The sequence below is a fragment of the Pseudophryne corroboree genome, chromosome 4 (genome assembly GCF_028390025.1).
Source record: "Pseudophryne corroboree isolate aPseCor3 chromosome 4, aPseCor3.hap2, whole genome shotgun sequence".
Lineage (NCBI taxonomy): Eukaryota > Metazoa > Chordata > Amphibia > Anura > Myobatrachidae > Pseudophryne > Pseudophryne corroboree.
Window position 1 is genome coordinate 924,708,981 of NC_086447.1, and position 14,104 is coordinate 924,723,084.

At 47.6% G+C, this 14,104-nt stretch overlaps 1 protein-coding gene across 1 annotated transcript in view; it reads left to right on the plus strand.

Moving 5' to 3' along the window:
* Positions 1–14,104, plus strand: part of HHIPL2 (HHIP like 2) — a 218,598-nt gene that overhangs the window by 49,036 nt on the left and 155,458 nt on the right. The window lies entirely within an intron of this gene.

Sequence of the window (14,104 nt, forward strand, 5' to 3'; positions counted from 1 at the left end):
AACTGTCGTGCTAATTCTTGCTTGAGCTCTGTTTATGTTTTGGTTACTGTACTGTAATGTTCTGTGTACCCTGTTGTCACGACCACCGGCCGATTCTCCAGATACGCCAATCCGAGAATCGCCGTCTGTGACTACTGGATTACTTTAAACATGACACTGCCACCAGCAAGAAGATTTTAGCGACTAAATGCAAGGCCGTCTTCACTTCGGCCTACACACACAATTATTAATAGGTCACAAAATAATAGCATGGAACATGAAGCCTTGGGCATAAGAACACAAAACCAAAACTAGAAATTAGGTGTTTCATTTCAAGAATATCTTCAGAGCTTTTAGTTACAAAAAAAAGAGTTACAAAGGTTATGAGAAATATTTAAAAGTATACACCGATTAGGATACAATTTCAAATAAAACCAAATGGAGGACAATTTCACAAACCTAACTTACTCAACAGCAGGTAGGCCTTCTGTGTGGAGGGATTTCGCAATGTAAGAGATATGGCCCCTCATTCCGAGTTGTTCGCTCGCTAGCCGCTTTTCGCAGCAGTACACACGCTAAGCCGCCGCCCTCTGGGAGTGTATCTTAGCTTAGCAGAAGTGCGAACGAAGTATTCGCAATATAGCGAAAATATTTTTCTTTGCAGTTTCTGAGTAGCTCGAGACTTACTCTGCCAGTGCGATCAGTTCAGTGCTTGTCGTTCCTGGTTTGATGTCACAAACACACCCAGCGTTCGCCCAGACACTCCCCCATTTCTCCAGCCACTCCCGCGTTTTTCCCAGAAACGGCAGCGTTTTTTCACACACACCCATAAAACGGCCAGTTTCCGCCCAGAAACACCCGCTTCCTGTCAATCACACTCCGATCACCAGAACGAAGAAATTTCTTCGTTAAGCCGTGAGTAAAATACCAAACTTCTTAGCAAATTTACTTGGCGCAGCCGCGGTGCGAACATTGCGCATGCGCAGTTTGCGGAAAATCACTGCAATGCGAAGAAAAAGAACGAGCGAACAACTCGGAATGAGGGCCATGGTGCATTCCCAGCTCCTGGCTGCTTCCGTCAGAAATGAACAACACAGTGTGGGTGAGAGGGGCAGATATAACCCCCTCACAGCTGCGGCCCCCACCTTTTCCTTAACTCTCTCAATGCTGTGTACCTGGGCAGCGAGAAACCAGATTTCCTTTGGGTTTTACATTTTAAACAACTGTCTTCTTAAGTTTCAAGAGGTCAGCTTTCTTAACCTGGCCTGGCTTTTCTGTAATGTCTCTACTAACTATAGTGTATAGCTTCTTAGATTAGGGCCTCTACTCCCATATCTGTGTAGCTATGAGTTCACCTAGAGGACAGGCTGGCATCCATGTTTCACATCATACATTACATTATACATTTAGACACTACATACAGGTCTTTTATTGCTGGATGCAAGTAAATGTCCCATTTTGCCACACCTGTACTGTCCTATTGTTGCCATATGTACGGCGCTGCGGACCACTTGTGACGCATTATTTATATAATGTAAAGATGTAGCCATGTTCATCGTGCGTGCATCTCATTCGCATGAATGGGAGCGGCAAATGCCACAGCCGCACCGAGAGTGCTCATATAGCGCAGATGTAGCCACGGTGAGTGTGGCTACATCTGTAATACTAAGGGTCACTATTATTCATTTCTTATACTAAGAGGTACTATTAATGATTTATTTTACCTTGAGGGCACTATTAATTATTTCTTATACAAAGGACACTATCACATTTTTATTAAAGGGGCACTATTAATCCCTATACAGAGGTGGCACTACTATTTACTGTATTTCTAAAACTGAGGTGGGCACTGGCGTATTAATAATGGGTGCAGTGTGTACAGTGCACACGGGCCCACACCGCACACCCTGCACCCATTTATTTTCAACACTTACCCTCCAGAGTCCCGCGGTGGCCATTTTCCCGGCGTTTCACATATGTGCAGTAGGAAGACTGCCTTTTAAACTCTGGGACACCGCTAGGGTACCCTAGTGCCCAGAGTTACAGCGCTGCCGGCTAGAGAGGAGGGGGCCCAGATGGAATCTGCATATGGACCTCCTCCTCTCTAGATGCGCCCCTGTAGGGTAGCAACACTTGTAGTTATAGGGGGATGTAGTTATGTTATGTGACCAGTGGTCAGGAGATCGCCGGTCACAATACCTCCTCCTACATCCCGCCCCCTCATAATTCCGACGGACAGCATGCCGACCAACAGGGACTATTCCCACTCGTGAGTGTCCACGACATCCATAGAGTGGGAATAGAACCCGTGGCAAACGCGTCGGTATGCGTCACGCATACCACACCCCTTATAGGCTAGCACACTTATGAAGCTACAAGTGTCTGTATGCATTGGCGCCCATGTACCTTCTGGTGCCTATAGTTGTTGTACAAACACCAGCATGGACTGTAAGTGTATGTTGGGACTTGTAGTGCCATAAGTACTACTTCTAATTGCATACAATATTTCCCTGGTCTCCACTGGCCAGCTGTACCAGGGGGACCCAGCTCCGCTTACCACTGGGCTGGACATGAGTAGGTACATGGGCCCAATTATTTGCTGTAGAGTATCCGGCCCAATGCCAAGTAATTTGTGTTATTAGAGCTGGGGGTGAAAGCATTTATTTTTAGATACCTTATTCATTTATCTATTCTTTAGAGGTCAGACAGGCACCTTCCTACAGCACGCGGTTTGTATACTGTATTTGCCATTTGAAAAAATTCTTAATGGCGTTTCCAAACCGTGCAATTTGCAGATGTGCTATTTTATGTTCAACACAGCACTTTAGTAAATCTCCCCTTAATGTGTGATCCAGCACTTTAGCTGGTAGTTTCCTCGCTCATATGCTTTCTAATAATACAACCGTTATGTAATCCGTTTATTTAATGCACATGTTCTGCTTTTACCGATTTTGCTTTAAAAACAAAACATATATTTTTTTTTACTTTATAATGAGGCCGTATATAATACACACAAGATGGAAAAATGAAAGTATAACTTATCTCTATTTAGCAATGTAACGTGTGTTCCTTATTTTATTTTGATCAATCAATATGGGCAATAAAAGGCTGGGATGATGTCAGGAGATAACTTCGCTGCTATTTACAAATATAATTCTACTGTAGATTAAAGCAGAGACTAAACTATCATGTATTGCATTCTGCACATCTGTCCTTACTTAGCGAAGGCTGCTGAACTCCCGGCATGTGCAAGGGTACAACTATATTTCCCTTATTTACTGGGTGAGCAGACGGAAGCGCCAAGTGTCATTAGTCCTGATTCATAGGTGCATGCAGGAGGGCTCACCAGTGGCGCCCCCCGAGAGCGGGGAGCTGGTACTATTTACCCATGCTTGTTGGAGGGGCCCGGGTACGCCTCCCCCTTCTTACCCGCCAGCCTGTAGCACTGCAGCCTCTCTTCCCAGCCCAGCACATGCTGCTTTGTGCTGGGCAGCGGTAGGGTCCAGGGAGGCTGGAGTGTAGCAATCTCCTCTGCCTGCAGGGGGGGTTAGAGATCACACTGATAGCGCCCCCTCCTGAATCCGAAGGGGGCGTTATCAAGAGAAACCCTAATGCTGGGTGCACACTAGACGATGTGCACCCAGCACAACATCACAGGCGACGGGAACCGGAGAGGGAGCGAGCAATGGACAAGTGCATGCACACTTGCTGATACCGGCAGCCACAGCAATGGTGGGTGGGGGGGCGATGCCATGCCATGGGCAGCATGGCATCGTTAGCGATATCCCCAGATCTAGCTGCATGTACAGATGACGGGGGATGCCGCTAGCAAACCCACGGGAGCGTTCATCGCTAGCAATGTAGTGGGTATGCACTAAACTATTTTAAGAATTTGTTGTTTGGTCGTTACCGGCAAATTTGTTTAAAATGTCATCTAGTGTGTACCCGGCTTAAGCTTTCTCATATCCGCCATAACTTACCCATACTTACTGACATCTCAAATCTCCTCTCCGGGAGATGCCCGGAGAGGAGAAGCAGGTGGGCGGCGATGAGGGCGGGGCTGAGATAATTACATCATTAAGCCCCGCCTACTCACCAGGAAAAGCCCACAGTAGGTTAATATTTGCATAGGGGCGGAGCTAAATGACGCGATTAGCATATAACCGCGTCATTAGGCTCCGCCCCCTCCACCAGTCCGCGATTTTGCTGTATCTTTCTCCACATTCTGCCCACTTCACTAGGAAGTCGGCAGAATGCGGGAGGTGTGCCCACTCTTCCGGGGTTGCGGGGGACTACTCGAAAAACCGGGTGTCTCCCGCAGAATCCGGGAGAGTAGGTAAGTATGAACTTACCTGCTGAAGCCAGTGACTCTGAATGGGGGGAACGCTGACACTGACTTCAGCACGTTCCCAAATATCTGCAGCATGTCAGTCATGCCTCAGCTTCCAGCGCACTCCGGTCACTGGCGCCAAAATCGTGACTGCATGCGGCCGTGAATCAGGCCCATTTACTGCTTCTGAATTTCACTGACTTAGGGGTCTCTGTACTAAAAGCCATGAAGAGAGATAAAGTGGAGAAAGGTAAAGTACCAGTAAATCAGCTACTAACTGTCACTTTTCAAAATAAGCCTGTAACGTGGCAGTTAGAAGCTGATTAGCTGGTACTTTATCTCTCGCCAAGGCTTAGTACTGTAGTACATAGACCCCTTACTCACTTGTGGGCTGACTCTGAGTGGGACAAATCTCTTAGCACGATTCTGCATGCAGCGCCTCTATAGAAGTGTATCTATGTCCTATTTTGAGTTGGACAGAATTTGACCGGATCTGTCATGTACTGGAGTGTTTTGCAGCGGAATCTGGGTGGTGACAATCAGGGACGTGCGGTGAGCTAGGTTCCGGTATGAATGGTCGACAATGTTGAGGATGACACTCATTAGGTCGACCACTATTGGTCGACATTGACATGGTCGACATGGATGAATGGTTGACACATGAAAATGGTCGGCACATGAAAAGGTCGACATGAGTTTTTTTACTTTTTTGGGTGCCGTTTTCTGCGTAAAGTGACAGGGAACCCCAGTTAGCGCACCGCGTCCCCTCACATGGCTCGCTTCGCTTCGTTACCGTTCCCAATCGTAGTCCACGTGGTTCGTAAAGTCTGAAAAAGTTCCAAAAAGGAAAAAAATGTGAAAAACGCATGTCAACCTTTTCATGTGTCGACCTTTCATGTGTCGACCATTTGTCCATGTCCACCATGTCAATGTCGACCATTAGTGGTCGACCTAATGAGCGTCGACCTTAACATTATCGACCATCTGAACGGATACCGGTGAGCTAAATGGCTGAGGAGGCACTGGCTAGCACCAGAGCCAGATTTACACGCAGTATATGAGCCAAAGGGTACATCTGGGCATTATACACAGGTGCAGCGGTATATACATGTGGGCATTATACACAGGTGCAGCAGTATATACATCTGGGCATTATACACAGGTGCAGCGGTATATACATCTGGGCATTATACACAGGTGCAGCGGTATATACATGTGGGCATTATACACAGGTGCAGCGGTATATACATACGGGCATTATACACAGGTGCAGCAGTATATACATCTGGACATTATACACAGGTGCAGCGGTATATATATGTGGGGATTATACACAGGTGCAGCGGTATATACATGTGGGCATTATACACAGGTGCAGCGGTATATACATGTGGGCATTATACACAGGTGCAGCAGTATATACATGTGGGCATTATACACAGGTGCAGCAGTATATACATCTGGGCATTATACAAAGGTGCAGCAGTATATACATGTGGACATTATACACAGGTGCAGCAGTATATACATGTGGACATTATACACAGGTGCAGCAGTATGTACATCTGGGCATTATACACAGGTGCAGCAGTATATACATGTGGACATTATACACAGGTGCAGCAGTATATACATGTGGGCATTCTACACAGATGCACAGTGTATAGCTCCTAGGCCCTGGTTCTTCTTAAAAGCCTGCAGTGCTTCCCCTGGGAGCCTCCCAGGGGAGGATGGATCCTCCTGGGGAGGAGGATAACGCAGAGTCCCAGGCTGCAAGGCCTGAGGGAGGCCCTGGGAATTCTGACCTACCGATTGCAGTTGAAGCCTCAGTGCTGGAGGATTTGGACAGTACAGCGTTTCCAGTGATTGTGGGTCCGGTGATGAAACAGGATCCCCAACTGGAGACCCCCAAACCACAGGATGCCGGCTCTCTGAGTGAGGTAACTCAGGGAGGTGATAAGGTGAATGAACTTGCCTGTAGTGAGGCGGGGGTTAGTGCTGCAGGTGGAGATGCTGAGGTTTCTGATTGCAGCCTGGAGGATTCAACATCCTCTAGTGAGAAATACATGAATATGAGTCTAGAGGAATTAAGAATGGAGCAGAACCGTATATACTCTCGCATTACTTATAAAAAAAGAAGGCGTAACTGTAGCAGCAGATGGGAGAGAGTTGTCCTGAAAGATGAACTTTGGGAGCTGAATGACACTTTGGCTGCAGTTAAAAAGAGGATTAAAATGTTGCAGGATCAGGCTCTATTGCAAAAGGAAAAAGCACTGCTAGAGTCCATACCAGGACAAGATGGCGGATGTGATGGCGGCCCGGTCCCGGCGGGTTCTGTGGCAGCATCTGGGCTCATAGTTCCAGTGGAAGACATGGAAGTGGGCAGCCAGACTGCGGAAGAAGTGGTGGATATCGTGGGCCATGATGGAGGTGAAACCTCTGGGATTGCGTCTGGTGCTGTGGATATCGAGGGGAACCCTGCGATGACGTCATCCTGTGCTTTCCATGAGGGGGAGGCGTCTCTCCCAGAGAGAGTGCTGGGTGGTGGCAGTGCAGGGGGCATGGTGGCTGCTGGGGTGACGGCGGGTGCTGGAGCTCTGGTGGCTGCTACTGCTTCCTGTGGACTTGCTCCCGATGCACTTGTCTCTGAAGTTGCGGATATGGGGACGGCGCGGGCCGTGGTAGATGCTGAGGCTGGCTCTCCCTGTAAGCCAGCAGCGACTGGCTCTGGCTTAGTTGCTGTGGTGGCTGAGGGGGGCGGGGCCAAAGACGCATCATGTGTGACATCACGAGTGACATCATTAACTGCATCAATGGGAATTCCGAAGTATGAAGCCATATTAAAAACTGGGCAAAGATTGGCCCAAGGACTGCCGGCAGTTGATAAAAGCAGCTTAACCCCTGAGGAGACTACACTAGTAGAAACAGTTTACGGAGATATGGATATGCCTGTGAGGGCTTTAGCGGCCGTAAGCTTGATCCAGGCAAACCAAACTAGGATGGCTGGTGGGGCTGGTAGTGCGGGTATAGAGGTCAGTAAGAAGGTAAATGTTCAAGCACCCAAGGGTCTCCCTGTAATCTCTCCTGTGGTTAGACCAGGATCTGGTTCATATGCCAAAACTTTGGAGGGTTCTGGTTGGGCTAGTACTGGTCCTCAGCTTGGGGTAAGTGGGGGTCAGCCTATAAAAAGGCGTAATGTGGTTCAGTTTAGATGGGTAGGGGAAGGGGAGGCTCCTTCAAAGTCGGAGTTCTTGGATATAGTATTCTCGCTGGGTTTTAGGGCCGCAGACCTTTTTGCGTGCATCCATCCGGTGAGAACTCCCGACTTTGATCTGAGCTTCCTCTCCCTGAATGGCTTGCAAGCTTTTGGCTCCCAATGGGAGAAGAACAAGACCAAGGAGCCGTACTGCCATTTTAAAACCAACACCATCACCAGGCAGGATAGGGTAAAGATTACTGTTCTGGTGCGTAATGAGTCACTACCGTCTGCGGATATCGTATATTGGTTGTCCAGGTCCTGCACAGTGTTGTCCCCACTTGAGAAATTTGATTACACTAAGGGGGTCTGGGGTGGTGCCTATTCGACCTTTGTGAGGTTGCACCAGGTAGGGGCTGAGACTAAGCACATACCATCTGCTGCTTATATTGGCCGTGACCGGCTTCAGTGCTTCTATCCTGGGCAGCCCAGAACTTGTCACAAGTGTGGTGACTTTCGCCACCTTAGTAATGATTGTACGGTTGTTAAATGTGCTTTGTGTGGCCAGATGGGGCACGGGTCCCGTGAGTGCAATAAGGTGAGGTGCAATCTCTGCGGAGCGGATGGCCATCCCTATAGTCGGTGCCCTAAAGCATTGCATAATCATGATGCAGGGGTGGTTGAGGAGGCACTAGAAATCAGGCCCAGTCATGAGGATAACATGGTGGTTGCTTTACAGCATCAGGATATGTTGAGGAAACTAGAAGCTGGTGGGGTAGGGAAAGTCCAGGTCGAAAGGGGGGAAGCATCTTTTCAGGCGGTGAGTAAAGGCAGGAGGAAGAAGCTGAAAAAGAAGGGTGTGGACGTTGTATGCTCTAATAGGTTTGACGTTTTGTCCTCTGCTGATGATGAGGATGAGGGCGAGGTAGTCATGGTTGGGGGAAAAGAACTAGTGTTTGTTCCGAATACTTCTAAAAGTAAAAAGCCAAAACAGGCCTCTAATCTGTCTGTTGATGGTGTGGCAGTTACGGTCAAAGCTAAACAGGAAAAGGGGGGATGTGGTAAAGTTCAGAGCAAAACCAAGCACTTAGATAGTTCTCAGGGGGATCTAGAGTGGGATCCTACAGGGACAGAGTTAAGCCAGGCCTTGGTACCGTTATTGAATAAGGTTGAGGTAGTGCAGAGTTCAGAGGGGAAGGCCCCTCAATCTCCGGGAGAGGTGATAGTGGTGGAGGAGACTCCTAGCCTTGAGGCGGGGAGCCTTACCTATTCTCCTTTGGCGTCCTCTGGTGGGGATGATCCTGGGGGCGGTTCTTGTATTATTGCCCCAAAAGTCCCTGATCCGGATCCTCCCCCAGACAGGGTTGCAAATGGGGAGGGGTGTGATATTAGGGAGGGTGTTGTTGTACAGGGATCTAAGGGTCTGTTCTGTGAGACTGTGGTCTCAGTTGTTGGTGGGTTGGAGGAGGGGGAGGTGGAAGAAATCTCTTTGTCTGATGAGGATGTTCTTCCCTTCGGGGTTACGGGTAAAAGAGTAGGATCCTCGGATGAGGATTCTAAAAGACAAGCAAAGAAAAAGTGAATGGGGTCCTACCTCTATAATCCAAGAAACATGGATCCCCAACCTATACGATGTGCCACCATTAATGTGGCTTCCGTGTTTTCTGAACGTGCTCGTTTCTTGGCCTTCGATTTTTTCAACACGGTTGATGTTGACTTTTTATTTTTGCAGGAGACCAGGGTAGGTGACTTGGCCACACTCCATCGGGCCAAGTGTCAGTGGAAGCGGGGGCCTTCCTTCTGGTCTCTTGCGGCCGAGGCGTCCAGTGGGTTGGCAGTACTTTTTACTGATATGGTAAACGTGCACAGGATTATAGATTTACAGGTAGGTAGGTGCATGATTTTAGATGTCAACCTGAGAGGACATGACCTGAGGCTAATAAACATCTATGGGCCCCATTCAAAGTGGGACAGGAAATGTCTTTTCAGGGAGATAAAACCGTTTCTTTTTACGGCCCGGCAGATTGTCTTTGGAGGTGATTTTAACACCGTCATTAGGCCAAAAGACAGAGGGGACACAAAGGCGACCCTGGGCTATGATTCCAATTTTCTAGTTAGCATGGTTAGAGAGGCTGGTCTGCTGGATGTGCACATTCGCCATTTCCCAGACCTCACAGGTTTCACCTATCATTGTGGTAGTCGTAGGTCTAGGATAGATAGGTTTTTTGTTAAGGAGTCCTCGAAAACTTTGCCTCCTGAGACAAAGCCAGTAGAGTTCTCCGATCACGTTTTTCTGTGTGTTGCTTTGAACGTCTCAGAAACCCCTCAGAAAGGGCGGGGCCTTTGGCGTTTGAATTCCGAGCTCCTAAAGGAGGAAGGAGTTAGACAGTCCTTTCGAGACTTTCTTCAACTACAGGAAACACTTCTGGAGGCTGGTTGGAGTAGGTCTGAGTGGTGGGAGGAGTGTAAAAAGAGGACTCGAAGGCTTTTTCAAAGGCTGGTAGCCAGGAAAAACTTGACAAAAAGATGTATCTATCAGAGCCTGAGAAAGAAACTGGATTTCTTGATCTCTGAGCGTGGAGATAGTGCGGAAATCTCCCGGGTGAAGGCTCAGATGAAGGAATATCAGTACGATCGCCTGGCTTCTTTGATTCTGGAGAGGGATTATGGAAAATACCACTCGCCTGATCCCTACCAGAGTTGCAGAAAATCAGTTGATTTGAGGGAGGTCAGGGGCCTGTTTGATGACCAGGGTACTCTTCATGAAGACAGGGAGGGTATTTTGGGAGTCATCAGGTCCTATTACTCCAGCCTTTTGTCTGAGCAGCCACTCATCAGAGAGAGGATGGATCAGTTTCTGAGGGAGACACCTGGACTTGAGCAACTTGATCCTTCTTTTGACTCTTTGGGCAGTGATGTGACAGTGGAGGAGGTCAAGAGAGCCATAGACGGTTTGTCTATAAAAAAATCTCCGGGCCCAGATGGGTTAAGATCTGAATTTTTTAAAGCTTTTTCAGACATATTGGCTCCTCATCTCATGGAGGTATTTAATGAAAGCCTGGGTAAGGGATCACTCCCTCCCTCTATGAGATCCTCTGCTCTCATATTATTGTCTAAAGGTAGGGACCCGGTGCGTGTTGAGAACTGGCGCCCCATCGCTCTTCTCAATACGGACAGAAAGATTCTGGCAAAGGTACTTTTTAATCGGCTGATGGAAGTTTCCGGGCTGTTACTTTCTCCGTCTCAGCATTGCACTGTAAAAGGCCGAAGCACCTTTAGTAATGTCCTTGGCATCCGGGAGGCTGTGGAGCAATGTCGTGCTCAAAAATGGGGCAAGTATTTGCTGGCATTGGATCAGTCCAAGGCTTTTGACCGAGTTAATCATCAGTACCTGTGGGCTGTGCTGGAGAGGTATGGTCTTCCAGCGAGGGTGGTAGATTGGCTACGTGTCATTTACAATCAGGCTGAGAGCTTCCCACTTGTCAATGGCTGGGTAGGCCCTGCTTTTGCGGTCGACTCGGGTGTCCGTCAGGGGTGTCCCCTGAGCCCCCTTCTATATGTATTTGCAATTGATCCTTTTGTGCGGAGGATTGAGGGCGGTGCTGTGGCAGGGGTTCAGCTGGGCCCTGGGTTGCCGCTGAGGGTGGTGGCCTACGCAGACGATGTTACTGTGGTCCTGTCATCTGTGGCAGAGGCACGTGGCATGGAACATCTTATCTGTGAGTACTCTGAGGCTTCATGCTCCAGAATCAATCAGGATAAGTGTGAAGCTTTCTGGATGGGGGAGGAAGGTGATGAATTTACCCTTCCGGATAGCCTCCCCCGCGCCAGTCCAGAGATAAAAATTCTAGGTATCAAATTTGGCCGTGGTGATTATGCCACTCAGAATTGGGAGAAGAGGCTGGAAGATGCTACCAGTAAGGTGCAGTCCTGGAGAAGGTGGCAACTTTCTCTCAGGGAGAGGGTTGACTTATGCAAAACCTATCTGATTCCGCTTTTTCTGTATGTCAGTTATGTGTGCTTCTTGCCACAGTCTTTGTGGACCAAGATGAATTCTTTATTCTTCCTGATGTTATGGGGGAATAGAATGAATCTGGTCAAGAGAGGGATCACCTACAGATCGAGGGAACAGGGGGGGCTGAGTATGGTCAACCCTGTGGTGTTTTTTGCTACAACGTTTTTAAAACTGAATCTAGGAAGTTTGTTTCTAGGAACTCCCCCTCGAAGGGTAGAGAGTTTTAGGGCCTGGGTGTTTCCCTTCCTCAGGTTATGGATGGATGGTGGCCAAGTAAAAACCTTTCGAGTCCGGCATGGCTACCTCCCGATCTACGTTATACTGTGCTTGAAGATGACGAGGCTTTGGGGGCTGGAGGTGGGTGAAGTCAAAAACTTCTCTAGAAGGGAGTTGGAGAGAAGAATTTTGCAGACTCACTTTTATGCTCCGCTGTCGTTAAGGGACTGCCCAGGCAGTGTCTGCTCAGATGGGTTGTCTTTGATTAATTCTCAAAGAATCCCACTGAAGTTCAGAGATATTGCCTGGCTTTCTTTCCAAGGGAGGCTTTATGTGCGGGGTAACCTCAAGTGTCGAAGTGCCAATGATCGTGGCTGCCCACGTGAGGAATGTCTAGGGGAGGTGGAGACAATGGACCATTTCCTCCTTGAGTGTCCCTTCAATATAAAGGTTTACAGAGCGGTATCAAGGGCCTTACGCATCCCGTGCCTTTCGGGGCTTAGTTACCCTGAGTGGGTTTATGGGGCGTTCAAAGGGTATAGAAGGTTTGATTTAACCACAATTTTTATAGTTAGTTTAGCAGTTAGGTTTCACACATGGGGTGCACGGTGTCAGGTTTCCCTTAGAGCAAAGGTCCTCCCCTGTGAGGAGGTGGTGGGAAATATTCTGCACGAGGTTAAGAGGATGATGGATATGGATAGGAAGAGGTTGGATGCTGTCGGGTGGTCCAGGCTCTGGCGCCACCTGAAACCCCCTTGAGTGGGTAGCAGAAGTCCTTTTCTTGTTCATCTTATGGCTTCCTAGCCTTCACCTTCCCGTAGATTTTCTTTTTTCTGTTTTTTTAATTAAAGCGATTTGCATGTGACTAAAAGACTTCATTCATCTTTTCATTGCTTATGGTTATGATATGTATTGTACGAATACAGTAGGTTGTTTTTTGCTTAGATGTTAAGAAATTTCGACATTGCGTATAGTTATACAAGCTTTGTTGCTTTTTGGTTTGGATTATTGGGCAACAATTCAATGTATATTGTATGTCCTATTTTTATGAGTTTTACCATATTTATGTAATGTATGTTGCAATTTTTCTTAATAAAGGATAGCAGTATATACATGTGGACATTATACACAGGTGCAGCAGTATATACATCTGGGCATTATACACAGGTGCAGCAGTATATACATGTGGACATTGTACACAGGTGCAGCAGTATATACATCTGGGCATTATACACAGGTGCAGCTGCCATAGACTTTTTACTCCAGAGTTTTGACTATAAAAATGATTAGAATAATACAAAGAAGATATTTCAAACATATTCTTTGTATTTTTCATATACTTTATACAGTCAAACCTCTGGCACAAACGTTAGTATGACAGGAAAGGCTCTGCCTCACCTGCCTCACCCCACGTCACTGGTGACAATGCAATTGTATGTAACCACCCTCAATTGTGGGCGCATAGCTAACGCTCTGTGCGATTCTGAGGCAGCATAGGGGGAAGAGACGCCTGTATCTGCTGGATCTCTTGCACACAGCGTGGGGATGGTGCAAGTGCAGATACCTATGCTTGGCGGCACGGATTTTAACTTGCACACGCACAAACCCTTGCACTAGTTGGACGGATACTAGTATTAGTATAAAATAGTAAATCTATCTGCCGCGCTGCCAGCAACTACCGCCACTGTTCTGTATCGTGTGATAAGTTACGTACTAGAAAGACTATGTGTTTGAGTGATGCATCGCTTCTGTCAACTATATAATTAGCGTTTGTACAAAGCCCCCATTGAAACCTAAGGAGGCTGCAGGAATGGGCACAAGTAAATGATTCCTATGTCAATCTCTATGTTTAGCTCCAGTAATTGTCTGTTCATTTAGCAGAGGACGGAAGGCGGGAATAATATATGGTGTATTAACAGAGGAGGGGTCCGTGTGCAGTCTTCACCCAGGCCCCAACCTCTCTAGCTGGCGGCGCAAGAATGCAGACTCTGACCTCTGACGTTGTGCCAAAGTCTACTGCGCACGGTGTGGCGGCCATTTTCCCAGAGGTTTTCCTACTGTGCATGCGTAGATCACTGGGAAACGGCCACAACGCTATTTTGCATGTGATTCTTGCAGTACTGCTGCTGCAGATGCGGGACTGCGGAGAGGTAGGTATTGAAAAACCTGGGTGCAGGGACCCGTATGCACCGCACACCCATAATAGATAACGACACTGGAAAGAAAGTTATGGCAAAATCTATGTTTCTAGACATTTGTTTTTTCGCGGTTAGCAGCTCCGTTCGTTAAGATCGCTTCTTTAAAACAGTGAATTATGGGTGTCGAATAAAACAATTGAAACAATAATTAAGTCAAGTTCACAATAATA